Raw genomic sequence first — 24,388 nt, 5'->3', positions numbered from 1 at the left:
GACTCCTATCTTTTCAGAATGCAGGAAACAACCATTACAACGCACTACATTTACAACGCAGTCATTACAACGCAACTGCTTTTACATCACATGCCAATAGAACGTATCCATTACAACGCATGTCACTACAACGCATGCCATTACAACGCATGTCATTACAAAGCAAGCCAATACAACTCATTATAAGGTAAGTAATGAGGAATAGTCATTTTTAACCCTATACTATCCAACGCTTTCCCTACTGTCACACTCACTGGAATGGGAATAGTAATTCATACCCTTACGCTATCCAACACTTACCCTACTGTTGCACTCACTGGAGTGGGATTAGTAATTTTTACCCCTACGCTATCCAATGCTTTCCCTACCCTACTGTTGCCCTAAAAGTATTATGCATTGTAATGGTATGCGTTGTAAAGGTATGCGTGGTAATGGAATGCGTTGCAAATGTAGTTTCTAACAATGCGTTGTGATGGCTTGCATTGTAAAATTAATGCGTTGTAATGGATGTTGCAGTGTAAAAACCACGCTGTAAAGGTACGCATTGTAAATGTTTGCGCTGTAACATGTCCTATTCCAGAATGCACTTGTTTTAATGCTCAAACCTGGTGCTCAGCAACAAGAGTTCAAATGTTATGTTTCTTCTTTAACTTATTTTTTCTGCTCAGGCCCTCTCTTTCCTTCATATGTGCTACTGTGCATTTTAAGTTCTATAGCTTGCCCATATGATTGCCACCTGGACCTGAGGACTGTGTCCTGCCCTATGCCCCTCTTGTCCCTCTCTCCACATGTTGCTGCCTTCTGTGCTGTTCTTTGTCATCCTTTTTTTCATTTTTCTCAACCTGCCCCTTACCAACCCATACATTTTACCTATGTATCCTTTCATGTTTAACATTGCCCTCTTGTCTCGGCCTGATCTTCTCTGCTCTTTCTAAATTTCCTCACTACAAATGTAGACCTAAAGGACATACTAAAATGACATAAAAGCAATGAACATCAAGAAGACGATTACAACAAAGCGTACTCTGGGAATTAAGAGGTTGTGCGATTGAGAGGAGATAAGAAGGCAAGGTAAATAGAGGTCAGCGGTGCAACTGTGGAACAAAGCACCACATGCCCAAATTCTTGAAGTCCAAAGTACTATTTAGAAGGGTGAAGTCTGCTCTGCATTATGTTGCTCATTTCGGTGCCTATTTTTATAAGGAGTGATAGTTGATTGTCCTCTGGAAATTGGCTGAACAATAGAAGACATAAACGAGTTCTTGCGTAGAGACAAGTAGGTTCTTGTGCATACAGAGACCTGGAGCTCTGTCACAAATAGACCTCATCTTCTTGTAGAGCTGAACTCACTCCTAGGCTGCATCTGTGCTGGTGCTCAGCTCCATATGCAAAGTCCCTGCATACATAGCCCTGAACCTATGCACAGATACAGCAGAGACTTTGCATACATTGGAAAGTTCTTTCATTGAGCCGAAGCGGAGTTCCTGCACACAAAGCGCTGCGGTCCTGGCAGACAGAGCTGAGCTCTTCCAAGTATGCAGCTGAGCTCCCTTGCAGACAGTGCTGAGCCCCTTCACAGACATAGATTGAGGTGAGTCAATTCACAGGTAGAGTTGATCTCTTTCAACATTCATTCCTATAATGTAAAATCTGAGGTTCTGTAGGGCGTGAGTAAACAGGACCAGCTAATATTCTGTGAGAGTATCACACAACTCTCATCAAGGTTAATCGTCCACATGGCCTGTTTCTGATTGGAAGGGAAGAGGAGAAGGTGGGAAGGAGGATGACAATGAGAGAGAAAGGATTGAGAGAAGTGGTTGAAGAGAGAGAGAGAGACAAGGTAGATAGTAATAAAAGAGAATTAAGCATGGGTGAGACTATGGACAGAAATGTGAGAAAGAGAGCAGAAACAAATGACAGCAGAGTGTGACTGAGATGGAAAAGATCAGGGTCTGAATGTGAAAGGGTAGACACCAGAGTGAGCAATGTAGGAACACCACCACAACAATGACACTAAGGCCAACTTTATGTTATGTTAAGGGTATTTGGGAAGTGCACAGCTCACCCCAGAGGGTATCCTGGTGCTGGGAAAGCAGGGGTTATGTCGGCTATATGACTGGGTCTAGTCCAGGTGAAGAGCCATGTTTTCAGTTTCTGGCAGAGCTCAAGAATTGAGAAGGCAGCTCTAATGTGAAGGGGCAGAACATTCCATGCTTTGAGCATAAGATAGGGAAAAGCACAACAGCCGACTCTGGTTCTTTGTATGTGGGGACTATGAGTGAGCAGGATTCTGGCCGAGCAACGGTGTCTTGTGGGTGTGTTGAAGTTGATGCAGCTAATGATGTATGTGGCGTAGAGCTTGTATAGGACTTTGTATTTGTGTGTGAACAGGTTTAAGAGTGGGGGTTAGTGAATGGGGAGCCAGTGGTGGTCTTTGAGGGGCGGGGTGATGTGAACACTGGTGAAAGCCTGAGCGGGAGTTTGGCTGCTGGGTTTTGTGTGGTCTGAAGTCTTCTATCAGTTACTCAGTGATTTCGACAGAGTGTGCTTCCATAGTTTAGCTCTCTGGTGATAAGGACCTGGATGATCATTCTGCATGCATTGAGGGGGAACCATTTCAATACTTAATTGAACATTTTGAGGGTTTGGAAGCAGGTGGTGGTGACTGCATTGACTAAACCAAACTTTACAGCATTATTTGACCCATTTCTTTTGTTCTCTACATCAGAAGTCTGCATTTCACAGTGTCACTGGGCAGCGATGGCGCTGGCTGTGGATGGTGCCAAAATCAATCTCCAAAGGAACTTTTTGATCACCAGCACACTTTGTTTTAGCAATTTAAGCATGGGGTTGGAGCAGTCGCGTAGCAAGGGGGGGCAGTCAACCCCCATCAACATGAGTTTGGGGGGGCAGCGGCCTCCCCCCACCTCCCACGTTTGTATTGGTGACCGCTTCGGGCGGCAGATGCGCAGGAATCGCCAGCCTCCAGCCCTCTTCCTGCTCTTACATGTGGGCTGCCACAACGTGGCAAACGCAGGGGCTGCCATGGGCGGCCAAAGGTCTAGCTACGCCACTGGGTTGAAGTGAAAGTGTGGCACAAGTGACAGATTTATTTATTTTATTTGTCATTTTGAATTAGCATGAACTAATTGACAATAATCGACAATAGAATTAAAGAATGCAGGTCATAAAATCATAAAACAAGAAATAACTTGGCAGATATATTTTAGAATTGTAAAATGTGGTCTAGTTAATTTTGAAGTTGTCTTTCATGTGGAATATCAAATGCAAACCCTTCACATACTAACAGAGTTTGGGGTTTTATATATTTACTTCCCTTACTTGGTTGAAGCAGGGAAATCCTGAAGTGAGTAGATGGAGGAGTCAAGCATAAAGCTTGTTAGGGAAGCTCATATGTGCTTAACTCCTACAGCGGTCGACTTTGAAGCTGGGGAACCAGGCTCGGGTCTGGCGGGAGGCTTAAACATCCTGTGATTCTGGAAAATCATGTAATTTTCCAGTGACTAAAAATTATTGTGTTTGTCTGTAATGCAACTAGTGTTCACGTAAAGCACTCTGATACCTTTGGGTTGAGTTTGCGCCATATAAAACTACAAAAAACAAAATGGTTGCAATAGGATAGATTTCTTTCAGGAGCCTCTCTTAGTGCATGTGTGTTAATCGTTAATGTATGACTTGGTGGAACCACAAACAAAGGTAAGGACGCCAATCATGGTGCCCTTGAATCATGGTCACTTGAGTGGACTAAAGCTCTATGTACTCCCGTAGACATCAAGGATACTAAACATATGCTGAACCTATTTATTGATAACTTTTTATATAGCTCGAACCTGACCCTTATGAGTATCAGAGTGCTTAACGGTGTTTAACACCTTGGCTGCGTCGAACGTTCACCTCCAGTGCTGAACGTTCAAAAAACGTGTGGGGCAGCGTCGGTCAACGGACGTTAGCAGCACTACCAAGGTAGTGTACACGACGACCGTTGGCCGACGGCAGCAGCCAAGGGGTTAATGAGATAGGGAGTATAAAGAACAACATCAATATTAGGGACGGAACACGTTATGATAGAAGACTCAAAAGAGAATAACACAGAGCCCAAAATCCAGAGTCAAGGGATAAGCATGCGTGCACCACTAAGGAGACACATAGTGTTCCGAAGTGGAGATCATGGATTATATGGCAGAAATGTGTTCATCAGTATCACTTTAAACTTCTTTTTTGAATGACACAGCTAAGGAGTTCAGTCTGCTTTCAGGGGGGTAGGGCGTTCCATATTTTTGGATCAGTGCCTGAGAATATTGTCTTTTTATGGAATTTCAGTGGTTTCAGCAGTAGGGTGCTAGTGTCGCTAGGAGCTCTGCAACCACCCGATAGTTCCAATTTTCTGCAAGGTATCTCAGGGTGTTGTAGTGAATGGCTCTGTGGGTCATGCAAGCAATTTTTAAATGAACCCTTGCCTCACATGGGAGCCAGTTTAAAGATTTCAGATCAGGAGTGATGTGATTGTTTCATTTAGGTCCTGTGATAAGTCTAGCAGCAGAGTCAAGAGAGGCCCTTAGAGGCGCAAGCTTACACCTGGGTAGGCCACAGAGAGTGTTACTTCCATAGTCCAACCTAAGAATCACTAAGCTTTGTACAGCTGACTTGAAATCCTTATGGGGAAGGAAGGGTTTCGTTTTCCCTAGGATGTGCATGTGGAAGTTCACTTCTTTGGTAAGAAAGTTGATATGCTCGTGCATGTTCAGGTCCTTGTTGAGCGGTATTCTCAGAGAGCTTGTTGAATCTATGATGTGTGGTAATCAGTTAAAAGCTGTTAGTTGTTTCATCCATTCTACGATGTCAGATGTGTGTGCGGGTAGAGCAATGAAAAGGAATTCCGTTTTGAGAGCATTGAATTTGAGGTGGTTGCAGGTCAGCCAATTTTGGGTTTTGTAGGGTTATGTTCAGGTTCTTGTTGAGCGTGTTTCTCAGAGAGCTTGTTGAATCTATGATGTGTTGTAAGCATTTAAAAGCTGTTAGTTGTTTCATCCATTCTGCGTTGTCCAATGTGTGTGCGGGTGGAGCAATGAAGAGGAATTCTGTTTTGAGAGCATTTAATTTGAGGTGGTTGCAGGTCAGCCAATTATGAGTTTTTATAGGGTTAAGATGAGATACCTAATATCTTCGGGGGAAGAGATTTTTAGGTAAAGTTGGGTGTTGTCAGAGTACACATGATAGTGGATGTTAGATAAATTTAACAATTCAGTTAAGGGTTCCATGAACAGGTTAAACAGAGTGGGTGAGAGCGAGGACCCCTATGGGACCCCAGTGTTACAAGTGTAGGGTTGGATAGGGACCTATTGACCTTTATTCTTTGGGCTCTGTAGTGGAGAAAGGAAGTGAACAAGTTAAGAACGGACCGTGAAAAATCCATTCTACGTCCGAGACGCTGTCATGTTTGACAGTATCGAAGGCTAATAAGAGGTCGCGGGGAATGAGGAGTCAGAATTTGTTCTGATCCAATATTTTTAGGGCATCATCAACTATATGAGTGAGCGCTGATTTGGCACTGTGGTACTGATGGATATCAGATTGGAATTGATCTAGGAGACTACATTTTTCGATGTTCTTGCATAATTGAAGATGGACACATTTCTCATTGAGTTTCACCACTGTCGTCATCTTAGATATTGGCCAGACATTGTTTGGATCTGTGTGATCTGCTGTTGGTTTTTCAAAATCGGGATAACCCGTACAGCTTTAAGACAGTCAGGAATCTATCCTTGGATAAGTGAAGCATTCACTCTCTTGGTCCAGAGAGGGGAAAGGGGCGATTTGATCTCCTTGAATACAGACACTGGCAGGGGGTCCCTGAAGTGATTTGAGGGATTTAGTGTTGTTAGTATTTTGAGAATGTTACTTTCATCCAAGGTTTTGAATGTGCTCTATAATACATTGTTTTTGGGGGTGGGTCAGCGATCCCATACCGGGGGGGGGGTATTAATATGAGGTGTGAGAGAGATTGCTACCTAACTGTCTGCAGGTCGCTTTTGATCTTTCTTATCTTTTCCTTGAAGCAGCAGACAAAATCATCAAAGTTTAGCTGTGTATTCGGGCTTGTAGGGGTAGGGTTGGGTTGCTCTGTCTATTGTACCTTGACAAGATCGAATAGTTTTCTTGGACGTTTCGTAGCATTGTCTATTTGGTTTCGAAAGTAATTTACTTTTGAGCTTCTGATGCATGTTGTAAGTTCTCCTCAATGATCTCAGGTGTTTAAGATGTTCATGAGAGGGGGAAAATCCCCATGCTTGTTCAGCTAGTCTGATTTTACGTCTATCTGCATTTAGGCTGCCATTGAACAATGGTTTGGACTCTTTGGTGGGCATTCATTTTAGTGGTAAAGGTGCGACCATGTCTGGAATGTTTAGCATTGCATCGTCTTTATGGACTGTGAGGTCATGGACATCAGCCATTTCCAAGGTAGGTGGCAAGATGTTGTTGACGAGGGAAGTTAGATTATTTAGGTTGGTACTCTGCATGCTCCTTTTCCAAACTTTAGATTTCTTTAGTTTAGCCTTTTTTGTCTCAATGGATTCAGTGAAGAGGAAGGTGATGCAGTGGTGATCTGTCCAATCGGGAAACAACCATTACAACACAGTCATTACGAGGCACTACCTTTACAACACAGCTGTTACAACACAACTGCCTTTACATCGTATGCCAGTACAAGGCATACCATTACAACGCATGCCATTACAATGCATGTCACTACAATGCATGCCATTACAACGCATACCATTACAACGCATTATAAGGTAAGTAATGGGGATTGTTTGAGTTTTAGGCTGGGTATGGGTTTTGGGGTACCTGGGGATAGTATTTTTACCCCTACACTATCAACACTTACCCTACTGTTGCACTCACTGGAGTGTGAATAGTAATTTTTACCCCTACACTATCCAACACTTACCCTACTGTTGCACTCACTGGAGTAGGAATAGTAGATTTTAGCCCTACACAATCCAACACTCACCCCACTGTTGCCTCAAAAGTATTATGCATTGTAATGGTATGCGTTGTAATGGCAGTTTCTAAAAATGCGCTGTAATGACATGTGTTGTAAAATCGTGCGTTGTAATGGTAGTTGCAAAGTAAAAAACGCATTGTAAAGGCATGCGTTGTAATTGTTTGCATTGTAAAGCCATATATTCGTCCAATCACAGGGGATGATGGATTGAAATTGGATGTTGTTACTCTTGGCAATGATGAGGTCCAAGGCTGCCACTAAATAGTGGGTAGGACCGTCACAGGATTGTGTCAAGTTAAGGTCAGCTAGGAAAGATTTAAGTCTATTGACTGCTGGGTCTTTAGTTTCATTCCAATCTAGGCTAAAATCTCAGAGGAAGATTTGGGTGCAGTGTTGTCCAGTGTTGGTGGGGAGATGGTTTCCATAATTTGTTCTATGAATGTGATGTTATTTCCTGGTGGGTGGAAGATCATCTGCAGTTTGCATAGAGGACTGTAGTTATTTAGAATATCAATGCATAAGTATTCACCTGATGGTAGGTCTGTGTTGTGTGACTGTTTCACTGAGAGGTTGTTTTGGTGTATGCAAGCAATACCTCTGCCTGGTCTGCTGGGTCTTTCTAGTCTTATGATGTCATGACTAGGTGGCACTAGTAAATCAAGAGTAGGTGTGGTGGAGTCCTTTAGACAGGTTTCAGTAAGGAGTAATAGGTCCAGCTCTTGTGCATGGATGAGGGCTGCAAAAATCTGGGGCGTGGCTTGGGCGCCGATGGCGATGGTCGCCTGAGAGCTCGGCTCCGGGACTAAGCCCGAGATTATCCTGAACATCGGAGGCTGAGGGGCACCCCAGACCCCGCATTCGGTTGAGCGAGGCGACGACACCCTACCGGGGGCCTTGGTGGAGTTTGGACGGGGGTGGCTCCGAAGAAACGCCGAAGTTTGCGGAGTTGCGGAGTGCGACCCAATATGGCGCCCGGACTCCTTTGTCCCCTTGATCGAAACTACTGAGTTGAAGAGGTCTCGCGGGTGTCGACTGGCACCCGGCTTCACCATCCTCGGTTGTTTTAGACATTGGACATTGGCAGGCTCGGACCTTCTGCAACGGGTTCATACTCGATTGGACGACCGGGCGGGTGCCCACGCACTAGAGGGCACCGGGTGCGGGTGCCCTCTGATCCAGGCGGTGGTCCGCATCGCGACTCCGCAACTAGCTACGATTTCCTGGCCAGTCCAACTATATGGGAGGCGCGACACTATGGCGCCACAGTTCGACCGAGGGAGTTGGTGGCCCTCACCCCGGAGCTATAGTGGGTGAACGGGCCTGCCCGACCCGGCGACGGTTGTCTCCGCCCCCTCATTGGTGCCCTCGGACGCCGTGGCGGTGGCGTGAGCCGAAGCGGCGGAGTCTCCACAGGCTCTGGAGAAGGAGATCGCCCATACCCGACGTGAGAACGAACTCCCGGGAAGGTCGTGCTCGACACCTGTACACGGAGACGCCTACTCCGGGACCCTCACGGAGAGCCCCTGACAGCATGGGGAAACCTAAAGGAGCCAAGGGATCCAACCAGACCACCTCGGACTCTGAAGCCCAGGACAAGGAAGAGCATGGAGACCCAAAAAGACCTGGTGGCGCACCACTGCAGCAACAGTTCGACCGGATACTGGAGGCGATAGAGGCAACTCGGTCGGCCCTCCAACAGGACATTGCTCAGGTGGCGACGGGCCTGGGCCTCCTTAGGGCAGACCATGGTAAACTCTCAGACCGGGTCAAGGAGGTGGAGGGCACGGTGAAAACTTTAGAACCAGCGCAGAGAACCCTGGCTGCGACGATAAAGGATGCCTTATCCCGCATTGAGACCCTCGAACGGAGGGCGGAGGATGCGGAAGGCCGCAACAGGAGGAACAACATTCGAGTGGTGGGCCTGCCGGAAAAAATCGAGGATGGCGATATGGTGCGATATTTGGAGACCTGGCTCCGAGACACGGTGGTCCCGGAGGGTCTGTCCTCCTTTTACACTCTAGAACGGGCCCACAGAGTCCCAGCACGGCCCCCACAGCAGGGACGTACCCCAAGGCCGGTGGTGGCGCGGTTGCTACATTTTCGGGACAGAGACCTGATCCTAAATGCCGCCAGGCACAATGGCCCGTTCCAGGTTGCGAACAGCCAGGTGAACATCTTCCCTGACTACACCTACGAGACGCAGCGCAAGCGGTTCTCCTTCCTGGCGGTTAAGCGTGAACTCAGGAGTGAGGGCATCCAATATTCCCTCCTATTCCCCGCAAGGCTCCGCGTCATTGTCGACGACAAAACCCAGTTCTTCGACACCCCGGAGGAGGTCTGTGACTGGCTCGAATTGTATCGTACAGGGAAAGATGGTTTTGGCGCCTCGACCCATCAGGCGGATGAGCCGGAACAAAGGAGGCGATCCAAAAGGGTCAGGAATCGCCGCGGCCGCACGGGAGGGCCTTCGACCGCGGAGACATCATCGGAGCGGAGGGGAGTGCTGGAAGTTCTGTCGGAACTGTCGGGAGCAAGAGGCGAAGCCATCGAGGAGGAGGAAGAAAACCCGGGTGCTCAGGGGGCACCATCGGACTCGGAGGATTCAGTGGCAGACAGTACCCATACACCGGTGATCACACCGAAATCGGTGGAGGACCTTCTGGACGGACAAGGGTAACGGGGTGTGCTGCCTTGTTTTGGGTGGGGGCCCGGCAGGGGGGAGGCGGTTGCCGTTCTTTATTGCTGACAACGAAGGAGAGAGGGTTGGGGGGCTTCTGCTCTTGCCCCGGAAGGTTTTGACACCGGGGGGGGCTTGCTATAGTCCTGGTGGCCTGGGCGACGAGGGCCCACTGCCTCCGCCCAGCCCGCACCTGGCCCATAAGGCCTTCCTACGGTGGCGACCGTAGGACTAGTGGGGGTTTTGGGGTTGATATACGTCGAGGTTTGGATGGGATCTAGATGGTGCAGTTTGGGTCCTGTTCTGGGGTGGTTGGGGGGGAGCCTTGTTGGTTCTTGGGTGGTTTGGTTCTGGTTGGGGAAAATGGCCGCCATCAGCGCTGGGAGGATTGATGCTTTTTCTTTGTGGGGACCCGAACGGGGAGACTGTGCAAGAACACTCTGGGACAATGGCTGATGTTGCTAACTTGAAATGTGTTACTTGGAACGTGAGGGGGCTTCACACTATGTCCAGGCGTCACAAGGTCCATGCTTATTTAGTGCGTAGGGGAGTGCAAATGGCGCTGCTGCAGGAAACGCATCTGAACAAGGCGGAAGGGGCGGCGCTTCAGCGTAGGTGGCGAGGGCAGGTCTTTTCCACGGCGTACTCTGCTTATGCCAGGGGGGCGCTAATATGGATTAGGGCAGGAGTCCCCTTCCAGGTCACGAGGACAGTGTTGGACCCAGAGGGGCGTTTCGTGGCCATCTCAGGCACTCTAGGAGGGAGGGACCTGAACGTTTGCTGTGTGTATGCTCCTAATGTCGACCAAACTGCCTTCCTTTCCAGGTTATCGGGCTCGCTGGCCCACTTTTTCGCCGGGCCCCTCCTGCTGGGGGGAGACTTTAACTCTGTAGTGGATGTGGACATAGACCGCTCGCATCCCCCGCTCCCCGATTCCCCGGTCCGGCGGACGGCTAAGGGTCGTCAAGATTGGCAGACCCGCTGGGGTTTGACGGACATTTGGAGGGCGCATCACCCCGCGTCTAGAGATTATTCATACTTCTCGAGCCTTCATGAGCTGCATGTCAGGCTAGATGGCTTTCTTGGTTCGCCCGAACTAGTTTCGGCAGCGGTCCGATCAGAGTACTTATCGCGGACCATCTCGGACCATAACCCCCTCCTGCTGGACATTCGCTGGTTCCCCGGGACGCCGGCAGTACCCACCTGGAAGATGCGCCCCGAGATCCTCGAGGACACTGTCTTCAAGGCGGACCTAGGGGAGAGAATCACAGATTATTTTGCGTCCAACGGCAGCTCCGCGAGTACTAGAGCGTTCGAATGGGACGCTTTTAAGGTGGTGGTGAGGGGCTACTGTATCTCTAAGAAGGTGGGCATGCGGCGTGTTATCCTGGCTGATTTAGACACAGCGGACCGGGCACTCCGCGAGCTTGAAGTTGGCCGCCCCGGACACCCGGAATTGCAAACACAAACGGTAGAGGCGAGGGAGAAGGTAGCGGTGGAGGTCGAACGGCTCCGCTGTTTCGATTATAAGGCCTATACGGTCCGGTCTATTGCGGAGGGAGACAGGTCGAGTGCGTTGCTGGCATGGTTGGCCAACCCTACGCGCCAGTCCCAAACGACAACAAATATGCGTAGGGCAGATGGGACTGAGGTGTGCACCCAACCGGAGATTCTTAGTTGCTTCCGGCATTACTACGAAAATTTATACCGCAGTCGCTCCGCACGTGACCCAGACCGGCTTGATAACTATCTTAGCCCACTGGAACTCCGCACAGTAGGTCAGGAAGTGGCGGAAACCCTGGGTTCTGATATCGACTTGGGGGAGATCCGCGGGGCCATCAAACGGATGGCGCGGAACAAGACCCCGGGCCTAGATGGCCTTCCGGTGGAGTTCTATGCAGCCTATGCTGACCTTTTGGCCCCTCGGTTACTGGTGGTCTACAGGGAGGCGAAGAGGTTGGGTCGTCTCCCTGGCTCGATGTGTGAGGCGTTGGTGGTTCCTCTCCTCAAACCAGGCCGAGACTCATCTGACCCGGGGTCCTACCGTCCCCTTTCAATGTTGACGGTGGACTACAAAATATTGAGCAGCATTTTGGCCTCGAGGCTGCTGGGACATATGAGTTCCCTAGTGCATGAGGACCAAGCCGGTTTCATCCCACGGCGGAATACGACTATGAACATCCGAAGGTTGTTCCGCTTGCTTGGGGAACCATTCGTGGATGCCCCGTCCCCGGTAGTCTTGTCGGTGGACCTGGAGAAGGCTTTTGATAGCCTAGAGTGGGACTACCTATGCACGGTCTTACGGAGATTCGGCCTCGGGGAGGGATTTGTCAAATGGACTGCAGTCCTCTACGCTTCCGCCTCGGCCAGGGTTAGATCGGGCCCTTTGATTTCATCGCGATATCCGGTGGAACGTGGCACGCGGCAGGGGTGCTCCTTATCCCCGCTTCTTTTTGCACTAGCGGTGGAACCACTGGCGATGCATCTTCGCTCGGGAGCCCACTATACGGGCTTATGGACGGCGGCGGGCCCGCATTATGTCTCGCTCTATGCGGACGACCTGTTGCTCTTCCTGGAGGATCCGGTCGACGCTTTGCGGGGAGCGGAATTAGCGCTAACGGAGTTCGGAGCGGTCTCAGGCCTCCAAGTGAATTGGTCTAAGACCTGCCTCTTCCCGATGCGTAGGGGTACCCCCACTCCTGCGCTAAGTAAGGAGATCAGATGGGAGCCCGACTGCTTTAAATACCTTGGGGTATTTGTGTACCACGGCCAGCCCGACCTCCTAGATGGGAACATTGCCCGTTGCATACGAGCACTCCGAGGTTGCATGGACTTTTGGGCCACGCTGCCGCTCTCAGTGGCGGGACGCATCGCCCTGCTCAAAATGGTGGCGCTCCCCCGGCTATTGTATTACTTCCGAACTTTGCCGATCTGGGTCCCACCGGCCACGTTTCGTCGCCTGCGTTCTATGGTGGTCGGGTTCCTCTGGGGAACGGGCCGGCGGCGGGTGGCCCTCAATACCCTGATGAGGCCGAAGGACGAGGGGGGGCTCGCTGTGCCGGACTTCGAGAAGTACTATCTGGCGGCGCAGCTCCAGACCTACACCCAGGAGATAGTCAGGGAATTCAGAGGCCCGGAAGACGGCAGGGGGACGGGTATGGCCAGGCACGTCCTCTCCTTTATCGCGCTGCGACAACGCTTGGTCCTACGGGACTTGTCGATGGAGGAGCGAACTATCCGACTATGTTGGAATCGGGCTCACACCAGAGGCCACCTACGGACGCCCTATGCGCCTGAAATACCGTTGGGGATGCTGACGGCCCTCCCCCACGGAGGGGATTGGTCACGATTGGCGGACTGGGAGGATTCCGGTTTACAGCTCGTCGGGGACCTGTACGAGGACGGAGCGCTCCTGTCCTTTCAGGATCTCATTGACCGCTTTGGGATCCCCCGGGGCGACTTTCTGCTGCACTCGGCCATTGTGCGAGCGATCCAGGCGCACTGGCAGAACGGGCTAGAGGAACCCCAATTGTCTCAGGTGTGCCAGTACGTAATGATGTCGGCGGGCACGGTGAAGGCGGTCACTTGCCTCTACGGCAGGTTGATCACCGAGGGGTTGGTTCCTCTCACCACATTGAAGTCCCGCTGGGAAGAGGACATTGGTAGGGAAATCCCGGAGACGACCTGGTCCCAGTTGGTGAGGCGTGCCTGGAAGGGTACACGTAGCGCCCGTTTCCAACTGGTCCACTATTATGTTCTCCATAGAGCGTACCTGACCCCGGTAAAGATCAGGCGTTATTTTGCCACGGCTTCAGCGGAATGCCCGAGGTGCCCGGCTCAGGAGGCGGACCTCCTACACATGCTATGGGCCTGTCCAGGACTGACGTCCTACTGGCAGGAGGTAGCGACGACTTTGGAGGAGGTGACGGGGAGGCACTTATCGTTCGATGCGGCGGTAGGGCTCTTGCACTGGTTCCCCCATACCCCCCGGAATAAAATCTCCAGTAAATTTATCGACCTGGGGCTACTACTTGCTAAGCGAGAGGTGACCAGGAACTGGAAGGCACGAGCTGGTTCGGCAGGCAGCAGATGGCACAGTGAGCTTTTGAAATGGGCGGCGGGTGAGAGCGCGCTAAGATACCAACTGGCTTGGAGGCAGGGTAATGAGAAGGCGCAGGAGGCCGCTTTAGGGTGGGAAACGCTGGTACAGGCCCTCAGGGATTATTGTACCCCCAGCGACTCTGAAAGTGAAGAAGCAACTCGCCCCGAGTCCCGTTAAACGTTAGCTTTGACAGCACGATTACCTTCCCCGTGGGTCAAGCAGTGGATCCTCTGTTGATGAGCTCCCTGGCGCTGATGGTGGGGGGGGGGGGGAGGGGGGGTTTCACAGTTAATGGGAATTTTGAGGGGGGGGCTTATTTGGGGGTTTTGGGTTTGTTTAGAAAAGCAGATGACGGACAGTGTGTTATCCGGACCAGCTCCAGCATCCTACGGACCCCAGCTGCATTTGCCGCCCAACCCCAGGGGTATGGGCTAATTGGCTGTATACAATAGTTATGGAGGGGGGTCGGTGGGCTTTATTTTGTATATGTTGTTCATTTTACAATGCTGGTCGCTACTGTATTGTTTTACTGATTCCTGCAATAAAAATATATTTAAAAAAAAAAAAAAAATGGATGAGGGCTGCAATGTCTGCTGCATATTTTACTGCAGATCGGCAATTGAGCAGCATGCATTTCAAGTGTGGTTTGGTTTCCTTGGAAGTTATCTGAGTAATGAGCACTTACTTAAGGTTTGCCTTGTTTATGGTTCTGTAATTGGGTCTAGGCTGTCTGTGTGGGTCTGTAAGAATTGTTTGTATAAGGTACAAATTGTCATTGTTATCAGAGACTAGTATTATATGAGAGGAGAGAGTGTGAATGTCACCAGCGGAGAGAGGGTCTTTGAGTCCTATGCACTGAGTGTAGGCGTTGGGGTAGAGTTCTGTTTTCAACTCAGATGAGAAGATGCAGAGAGTTGTAGTTGCTCTGGTTGTAGGGCGTGGGAGAGGTCTATCTACAGTGGAATATTGTATCTGGAACCTGACTGTGGCTATTCTTTGTGGGAGTGTAACAGTTCCGTCTGTTGTCTGCCAGCTCTGAAGTGATGCTTTTTAGGTTTTGTATGTTTGTCTTAAGTAGTAGTAGGTCCAGTGTAATTTCACCAAGTTTGGAATCTAGCGATGTTTGAGAACAAGAGATTGAGGTTTGGGTCACATGGCTTGGAGAGAGGGGTGGTAGCTCAGGGCTGTTGTATTATAATGCTGTTGACTAGGGAGAACCATCTGGGTAGAGGTCGAGGAGTAAAAGGAATCGGGCATCAGGAGGGGAGGTGGGGAGCTGGGCAGGTAGGAGCACAGATGTCTTGTGTTGTTGGATATTGTTAGAAAGTGGGTTATCAGGCATTGTGGGTGAGATCATTGGTGCCAAATGAAGTACCTTGACTGTAACTAACGAATCCTTGAGGGTGTGTTCAGTCGTTAAGGATGTGGTCAACGTAGTATTGTTATTTCCATGGCTCTGGGTCCCTGTGCTCTCCACTTTAGCTGGGTAAAAAAGGGGCGATATTGTTTGGTGCCTCATGGATAGGGCCTCATGTTACTCACATGGTGGAAGAGAGTTTGTGTTGTGAGTGTTGCACACCATGGGGGAACACGGTGGAGGGTGTGGAATGCTTACTGTAGCTAGGGTTGGGGATAATGCGGTTGGTTGCTGGGGGGGCCTGCAGAATCAGGATATCCTTGTGAGGAGGCTATTGATAGAAGTGAAGTATGATCCCACCACAGAAAATATGATGCGTCTTGATGTGGAGGCCATTTACACAAGCATCCCACAAGAAGAAACCTGAAGGTCATTACAGACCTCCTGCTATCTCAAGACTGGGATTGGGTATTGTGTAGCCTCCATTCAATGAGCATGCAACTGGCTAAATTAGCACTTACAAAGAATAATAAACTGAAAGCAATTTTCCAGTTTATGAACATATAGACCACTGCTGTGGTTTATTCATCTTTTCACCTACTGAAATACATACATTTCTTGTTCCAAATCAATAATACATTCATATTTATGAAAAACAATTTTAACAAAATTCAGTCACAAACACAATCTTCTGTTGTAGCCCTATGCACTTCGGGATACTCTCCCTTCTTTGGGGGCTATTGTTCGCAATGTGTACTCAGACGAAAATATTGCACTGATCTGCCATTTGCAAAAGGTTTCTGCCAGTCGGTCTGCTGTTTTATTTATTTATTTATAGCATTTGTAAAGCGCTTCTGCAACCCTACGGGCATCCTGGCGCTGTGTACATATTGCTGAAAATACTGTGCATCAGAGGAGGGGGATAGTATTAAAGTTCTGGTGAGATTAAACTTTGGGGAAGAGCCATGTTTTCACCTTTTTACGGAAAGCCATCAGTTTGTCTGTTTTCCTGATGTCGATAGGCAATTTGTTCCACAGATGGGCTGCGGCTATGCTGAAAGCTCTGCCACCATAGGTGGCTTTCCTGATCCTGGGTATGCTTATAAGGTTGGAAGATGAGGAACGGAGGGACCGTGTGGGTTTATACCATTTGAATTTCTTTTGAAGTGGTCGGGGGCCCATTCCGTGTACTGCCCTAAAGACAATGCAGAGGGATTTAAAGCAGATCCTTTGATGTACAGGTAGCCAGTGAAGATCGGCTAGAGCGAGGGTGGTAGAGGATCTTCGCTCTCGGGAGAGTGCCAGCTTCGCTGCTGCCGCCTGGATGCTTTGCAGTCTGGAGATCAAATAGGCCGGGGATTCCAGAAGAAGAGCATTACAGTAATCCAGGCGGCTGAGAATGGTGCTCCTAACTATGGTGGTTCTGACCTGCGCTGGTAAGAGGGGTAGCAGCTTTCGCAGTCCTCTCATTAAAGCAAAGCAGCTACTCATCTGCTTGTTGACATTGGTCTCTAAACTCAGACAGTCGTTAAAGCTGACTCCGAGATTCTTCACTGATTTCACTGGGGTTAATGACTCCCCTGAGTCCAAGGGCCAGAAATCGGTGGGTAGACTTCTGGTGATTCTGCCAACTGCGCAGTGCATTATTTCCGTTTTATCACTATTAAATTGTAGTGAATTCTGGTTTAGCCAGAGTGTCATTTCTGCCATGCAGGTATGGAAAGCCGTGAGTGAGTTGGCCTGGGCACCATCAAGGGAAATCATCAGCTGCGTGTCGTCCGCATAGTTGATCACGCTAATACCGTGGGCCTTGATAATGCCCAACAGGGGTTGCATATATATATTAAAAAGTATCGGACTGATTGCGGACCCTTGTGGGACACCATGTGGGACTTTAACAAATTCCGACTGATATGGGGGGATGGCTACTGCCTGCCATCTGTCTTTTAAATAGGAGTGAAACCAATCGAGCGCCACTCCGCCGATTCCAATGTTCTTTAGTCTTGTCAGCAGGATGTCGTGGCTCACCATATCGAATGCGGCGGACAGGTCCAGCAGAACTAGGATTGCTGATTCCCCCCTGTCCGCCCTCATTCGCAGGTCATCCAGAACTGTCAGCAGAGGTGACTCGGTTCCGTGAGCTGGTCTGAAACCGAATTGCTCCTCTTCCAGGATGTTGTTGGTTTCTAGGAAGAGGGCAAGGGATCTGCTGACCCACCGCTCTATGATCTTTATAGGGTATGGCAGGAGCGATATAGGACGGTAGTTTTTTTTGCAGTTCGGGTCTAGATTAGGTTTCTTTAATAGGGGGGTAACAACCGCCAATTTCCATTCTTTTGGTACTGTGCCAGAAATGAGGGATTGATTGCAAAGCTGTTGCAATACTGGGAAAAGGTCATCCCTGAACTCCTTTACTATTTTGTGAGGCAAAGGGTCCAGAGGGGACCCTGAGGTTGTATTAAGAGCAGTTTTTGTGAAGTCTTGTTCTGTAAGGACTTTAAAATTTTCTAAGGTAGCCTTTGGGTTGGGTCGTCCTGCGTTGTCTTCGCTCTTCTCCCTATTCTCGGGGTTACTATTATCCTGCTCAGAGGAGATGGAAGCATCCTTCATTCCCTCAATGATTTTAGTGATTTTTTCCTGAAAGAAGGAAGCTAAGTCATCGCATAATTCTTGTGAGGGCTTAATTTGACTGTTAGCACAATCCGGATTGGATAACTCTCTGATTCTCCTGAAAGTGTCACTGGACTTATTAGAGCTGTGGAGTAATAAGTCGGCGAAATAGTTTGCTTTGGCTGCGATGATATCTTTTTTATATCTTACAATGGTTTGTCTCCATATCAGTTTCTCCGGCTCCGAGTAATTTTTTCTCCACATCCTTTCGGCGTTTTTACAGGCTCTTTTCAGTTCCTTCAGGTTATCCGTGTACCAGGGCGCGGAGGGTCTTCCTCTTTTCCTGATTACTTTCAGGGGTACAGTATCCTCGAGCTTTTTGGTTACTTCTTTACACAACGTGAGATAGTTTGTGGTGATGTCGTTCTCTGGGTTGAACGAATTCCCAATGTGATGGAGATTGAACTTTCCTTTCTCTTTCCTTTTTAGCAGGCCTTTCCAATCGCGTCCAATAAAGGATCTGCTCTGTGTATTAGTAGGTCCTGTATTAGTCAAGGTGTGAATGTTGAAAAGTAGGAGGTGATGGTCTGACCAATCTACTGGGAGCGTTGTTCTCATTGTGATAAGATCCTCTGCAGCAAATATTAGATCCAGTGTATTTCCCTGTTTATGTGTGGGGGTAGTTATACACTGTTTCAGCCCTAAGTTTTCCCAAGAGTGGGTGATATTGTGGAAGGCCGTGTGTAGTTGGTCATTATCCCAAAGATTGAAATCTCCTAGTAACAGTAGTTTGCTATGTGAGATTGATATGTTGTTGATGACGGCAATCAATTCCTGCTGTTGTGTTGCAAGTCATGTCATGTCATGTCAAGTTTAGTTCAGAACTGTTTCCACCAAACTACTCCTGGTAGTTCACATAGTCTCTGTGAAGGAAGTCCTTTCCTCCCTCACAGCAAAGAGTCTCTAGCGACCCGGGACAACACTACCATCAAAACTTGGCTCAATGGCAGAAACCCATACTTGAGATTTACCATGATGATTGAGAGACATTCAGTCTCCTTCCTTGATTTCACCATTACATCTAAAGAAGGCAGACTGACAGCCTCTCTTTACCCAAAACCTACAGACTAGACTGAAATAGCTTCCTGCACTTTAACAGCACCCATGGGAGAACTTGCGCATGGGGGCAATTTATACAGGTCAGGAGGACCTGCTCCAAAATATGGGATTTCAAGAAAGATGTAGAGACCCTAATTAAAAAACTCTGGGGGAAGGAATACCAACAAAAAGATTATTGAAAAAAGCACCAAAACTGACTCAAAATATCCTGAAAGACGCCCTGTTGGAAACTGACACACACCCTGACGCTGGGGCTTTGATTTTCATCAGCACCTACTATACCTCGTCTGATGATGTAAAAATGAATGTCAATAAACACTGGTACATCCTTACATCTAACCAATTGTCCTTCATAAAACCCCTTCTCTCCTTCAAAAGGATTAGGAATATCAGAGGTAGATTGGTCCACACAAAAATATGGCAAAGGGCAACAAAAAGACAGAACGCACTTAGGGGCACATGCATCAAAGGAAATTGTATTCGCAAATGCTGCGAAATGCAACATTCGTCCGTTTGCGAATGCAATTCCCATTTTTGGGATGCATTAACATTTTTGTAATTTTCGCAATTTAAGAAATCGCAAAATTGTGATTTCTTAAATTGCGATTGCATTTAAGGAATCTCAAATTGAGATTCCTTAAATGCAATGCATCAAACTCTAAAAATTTGCGAATTCGCAAATAAGGGGAGCAAATTACCATGAAGTTGACCTTCATGGTAATTTTCAAAGTTCCATTTTACACACACACATGCCCTTGGGGCATGTGAGTGTGCAAAATTTACTTCTAAGCAGCTTTCAGGGGTGCAACCGGGTGTCCTTTGGACACCCCTGCACCCTTGAAATTGCATTCTTAATTTGCGAATTTCTAATGGTGAATTGCAAATTAAGAATGTCTTTCCATTGATTCCTATGGGCCTCTCGGCCCATAGGAATGGATGGGGAGGTATTCCTTAAAAGCGATTCTCAATTAGAGAATCGCAATTAAGGAATTTTAAGAAATCACTATTTTTATAGCGATTTCTTGATGCATTGCAGTTTGCAATTCCTTAATTGCAATTCCTTATTTTTCGTAATTAAGGAATCGCAAAATGCAATATTGATGCATGTGCCCCTAAGGGACCTTCCTCCAGTTTCAGGCCATTACCCCATGGGCAACTGTTCTGTATTCCCCTTACTAAACATTCGAAAACAATGGACCCTGGCCTCTCCATGTCTTGGGAACAGAGAGCACACACCAACTGTAACAGATGCAATGTGGTGTATGTCATTGAGTGCCCATGTGGCCTCCGGTGAATCTGAATGACCTCTAAAGAAATTAAATCAGGATGATTGAACGCAGGAGTACCAGATGGTGCAAGAGAACATACACCAATCTCACCACACCTTACTTAGAGAAGCATCACAGCAACAAAGAGGTGTGGTGGTCAGTGAGAAACTTACTTCGCATATGGGGTACACTGATAAACTTCTCGAGAAAGAGCAGAGGTGGGTCTATAGAATTCAGGCTTATAGTGCAGGGCTCAACAATGTCATCCCATGGAACCAACTGAGCCCTTGGTAGATCGATAAGTGCCTGTAAGCTCCAGCAACACAGTTACATATTTCCATTAGACAGAGTAAGGAAACATTCTCTCTCCCCACCTATGATAATTAGATAAAGAGTCCCATAGCACTTATCAACAGGCACAGTTCCCTGCCCACCTACTCTTCAGGGACTTCTTTCTTTCAGTCATGCATACCAAAGGGTTTATCCAAGTAATGGGACATCTTTTACACTCAAGCCCCAATCCAAAAGAATACTTTTCCCAAGCTCCCCAAGACCATCATCTATTGCAAACAAATCGTTTGGCAATACATTTAAAAATTATATGACAATCTTTTTAAAGATACAGGTTTAGGTTTCCCACAGTAATTTTGACAACACGCCATCTGTGGCTATAGGAGTGCTTTGCTCATTTTCAGTCAAGCACAAAAATGGTTTCACCCAGGTTCTGGGATATTTTGTGATAGTTTTAAGACGGGTGTCCGAGACACTGAAAACTGCATTTAGGGCCTCAATATGATGTCTGGCAGAAAGCCTTCACCCGACAAATGGAATTTCTAAGACCACGTCAGAACACTTCTGACCGACTCGGTCCGTTTACAATCTGCCCGACCAATTACAATGTTTGCAGTCGGAAAGTAAACCATGCGGTTATTCCGATTCAGTTCCGACTGGCTCTCAGAGTATTCTTGTCGGTCGGAACTTGCATTGTGCACCTCTACAAACAGCGTTTCTGACTGACCGATTACAATGTCGATTTCCAACAGCCTTTCCGAGCCAGCCAGTCTTAACACAAAAAGGCTGTTAGAAAGTGACTTTAGCGGCCCCCAGCAGGGCCCTTCATCCTTAGGCCTCCAGTTGGGGGCCAAGAGGGTACCTACGGGATCCCCCTGTAAAACCCTGCACTGTGTGGCGGGCACAGTGGGGTGCCTGCGACAGGGTGCCGCGTTTTCCACACACAACCCATTTCCCCATAGGAGCCCTTGTTACAGCTGAATGTCGGTCAGAACACGGCCTCCCATAGGAAACAATGGGACTTCGACCAAACAGTGTTCGGTATCATCGTAATCGGTCGGAGGGAAACCAACAACCACAAATCAGTCAGTTCATGATTCTGAGATGGTGTTCTGTGGAAAGTTTCCGCCTCACATCATAGTGAGACCCTTAGTTTTAACACGGGCGTCCGTGACCAAGAAAACTACATTCTCCATGATCATTGGGACACGTGATCATGTATGCACCACCTGCGTCACATTCTATTCACCGCCTGTTAGATTTGGGGGTCTCTAGTTGGCACAGGTAGGTACTTGTGACAAATAGGGACCCTTGCCTCTAGTCAGGGTAAGGGGTTACACTACTAAAATAACCCCTGCTCACCTCCTTGGTAGCTTTGTACGAGCAGACAGGCTTATCTCAGCGGCAGTGTGTAAAGCATTTGTTAACACATACAGTAATCCAGTGACAACACTACAGATGGACAACACAGGTTTTATATTAAAAATAAGTATTTTTTATATAGATTTAACACAAGACCAGAAATGACACAAAATCCACCATACTGTACTTAAAATGGTAGAATTAGCTTAGTTCTCTTCAGATCTTAAAATGTAACACTTTGAGTCAATGTACCTTACAATGCGTCACGCTTCTACAACAAAAGTGTTGCAAAGATGGAGATGCGGCAAATAGCCGGTGCAAAGAAATAAAGACGTTGTTTACTTTGTGATGCGACACTCTTCTCCGATGTTGCGAGAGGTCTCGGCTCGATGCATCAGCTGCAGTGGCGACACCCATGTTCCGTGATGCGATGACAGTGGCGACATTCTTCTCCGACGATGCGAGATGCTTCCGCTCGATGCGACAACTGCAGTGGCAACATGCTTGTTCCGTGATGCGACGACAGCGGTTGCGACGGCGGCATGCTTCTCTGTGAATGCGAGGCGTTTCTTATGATGCGGTGCAATTCCACAGCAGCGTCATTTCTGTGATGCGACGGCAGCGGCTGCGACGGCGACATGCTTCTTCGAGGTTGCGAGATGTTTCTTGTGATGCTGTGCAATGCGACAGCTACAGCTGCGTCATCTCCGAGATGCAACGGCAGCAACGGTGACACGCTTCTTCGGGGTTGCGGGATGTTTCTTGAGATGCGGTGCAATACGACAGCTACAGAGGCATCATCTCTGTGATGCGACGGCAGCGGCTGTGATGGCGACATGCTTCTTCCTCTTGAGTCGTGCTTCCAGCTGCTTGCAACATGCTGTCCCTCGGAAGGCCCAAAACAGCAGCAGGCACTTCCAAAGAACTCTTGGGGAGCTGGGTGTTGAAGTCTGTTGTCCCTGAGACTTCAGCAGGAAGCAAGCTCTTCTCTCATGCCCTTGGAGATCCTTCACAAGTTGAATAAAGTGCACATAAAGTCCTTTGTCCTTTCTTTGGCAGTCAGACACCCACTGCAGGCCAACTTCAGCTTAGGGATAGTCTCTCCTCCGTTTCTTCTAGTTCCTCTCCTCAGCAAAGGTTTCTTCTTGTTGTCCAAAAGTTATCTAAATTCTTGGGATCAGGGTCCCAATACTTATACCCCACAATCCTTTGTCCTCTGAGGGCAGAGGGGCCTTTGCTAGCCCAAACTAGTTCTGGTCAGTCCTGGAGCACTCTGTTTACATGACTCCTTCTTTCCTTTCACAGTGCAGGGCAGAAACATCAGATGCCCTACAGGAGGTGGAGCCAGCATTGTGGAGGGGTGGCACAGCCCTGGAGCACTCTGTTGACATGACTCCTTCTCTCCTTTCACAGTGCAGGGCAGAGACATTAGACACACCACAGGAGGTGGGGCCAGCATTTTGGAGGGAAGGCACAGCCCTATTCAGGTCCCAGATGAAACTCCTCCCTCCCATCTAGATGCAGATCTCTCTATTCACCACTGGGCTGACTCGCACTGTCTCCTGGAATCCCCCAGCCCCTGTCACTCAAACTCCAGACAGGGAATACACAACCTAGCAGAGGCAGGCTTGGCTAGTTAGACAAGAAAATGCCTACTTTCTAAAAGTGGTATTTTCAAACACAGAATGTTAAAACCAACTTCACTAAAAAGATGTATTTTATCATTCTGAGTTCAGGCATACTAAACTCGAATTTCTATCATGTTCCCTTAGTTAGGATTATAAAATGTAATATTCTAACTGCCAATTCTGGCCTATGGAGAACAGGTAGCCTTGCAATAGTGAAAAACAAAAATGGCGGTATTTCACTATTAGGACATGGCACACACACCGGGGCATGTCCTACCTTATACTTACAATGCACCCTGCCCTTGGGCCTACCATAGGGGTGTCCGATATGAAGAAAAGGGAAGGTTTAGGGACTGACAAGTGGGTGTACTTGCCCAGTCAGCATGGCAGTACTAGACTGCACACAGGCTCTGCAATGGCCGGCATTAGACACACTTTTACAGGCTGCTTCTGTGGGTGGCACAACCAGTGCTGCAAGCCCACTAGCAGCATTTGGATTACCAGCCCTGGGTACTCCTGGTGCACGGTACTAGGGTCTGACAGGTAAACCAAACCAGCCAATCAGGGAATCACTAATCCATACATCAATTTACAATAGGGAGCACTTGCACTGTGGCACTGGACAGCAGTGGCACAGTGCCCAAAGCATCTAACACCAGCAAAACACATGAGGCAAAAGCAAAAATGGAAGGAAGACTCACGCCAAGGTGCCTTGTCTTACACCGCCGCTAAGCTGGTCCAGCTGAGATCACCTAGGTGCATAAATACTCACACTTGAGCGGCACTCATTTGTACCACAAGCCAGGCACGAACGGCTCAAAGTAGGTACATGGACAGTAGGAACCGTAAAAGACATGAGTAATCCTGTCACTTTGATGTCCTGGTCGGCGCTCAGTGTCTACCCACACCCAACGGCCCACCAGATCTTCACATCATTACAGGGTTGG

The sequence above is a fragment of the Lissotriton vulgaris genome, chromosome 1_1, assembly GCF_964263255.1.
Source record: "Lissotriton vulgaris chromosome 1_1, aLisVul1.2, whole genome shotgun sequence".
Taxonomy (NCBI): domain Eukaryota; kingdom Metazoa; phylum Chordata; class Amphibia; order Caudata; family Salamandridae; genus Lissotriton; species Lissotriton vulgaris.
This window is presented reverse-complemented; position numbering follows the sequence as displayed.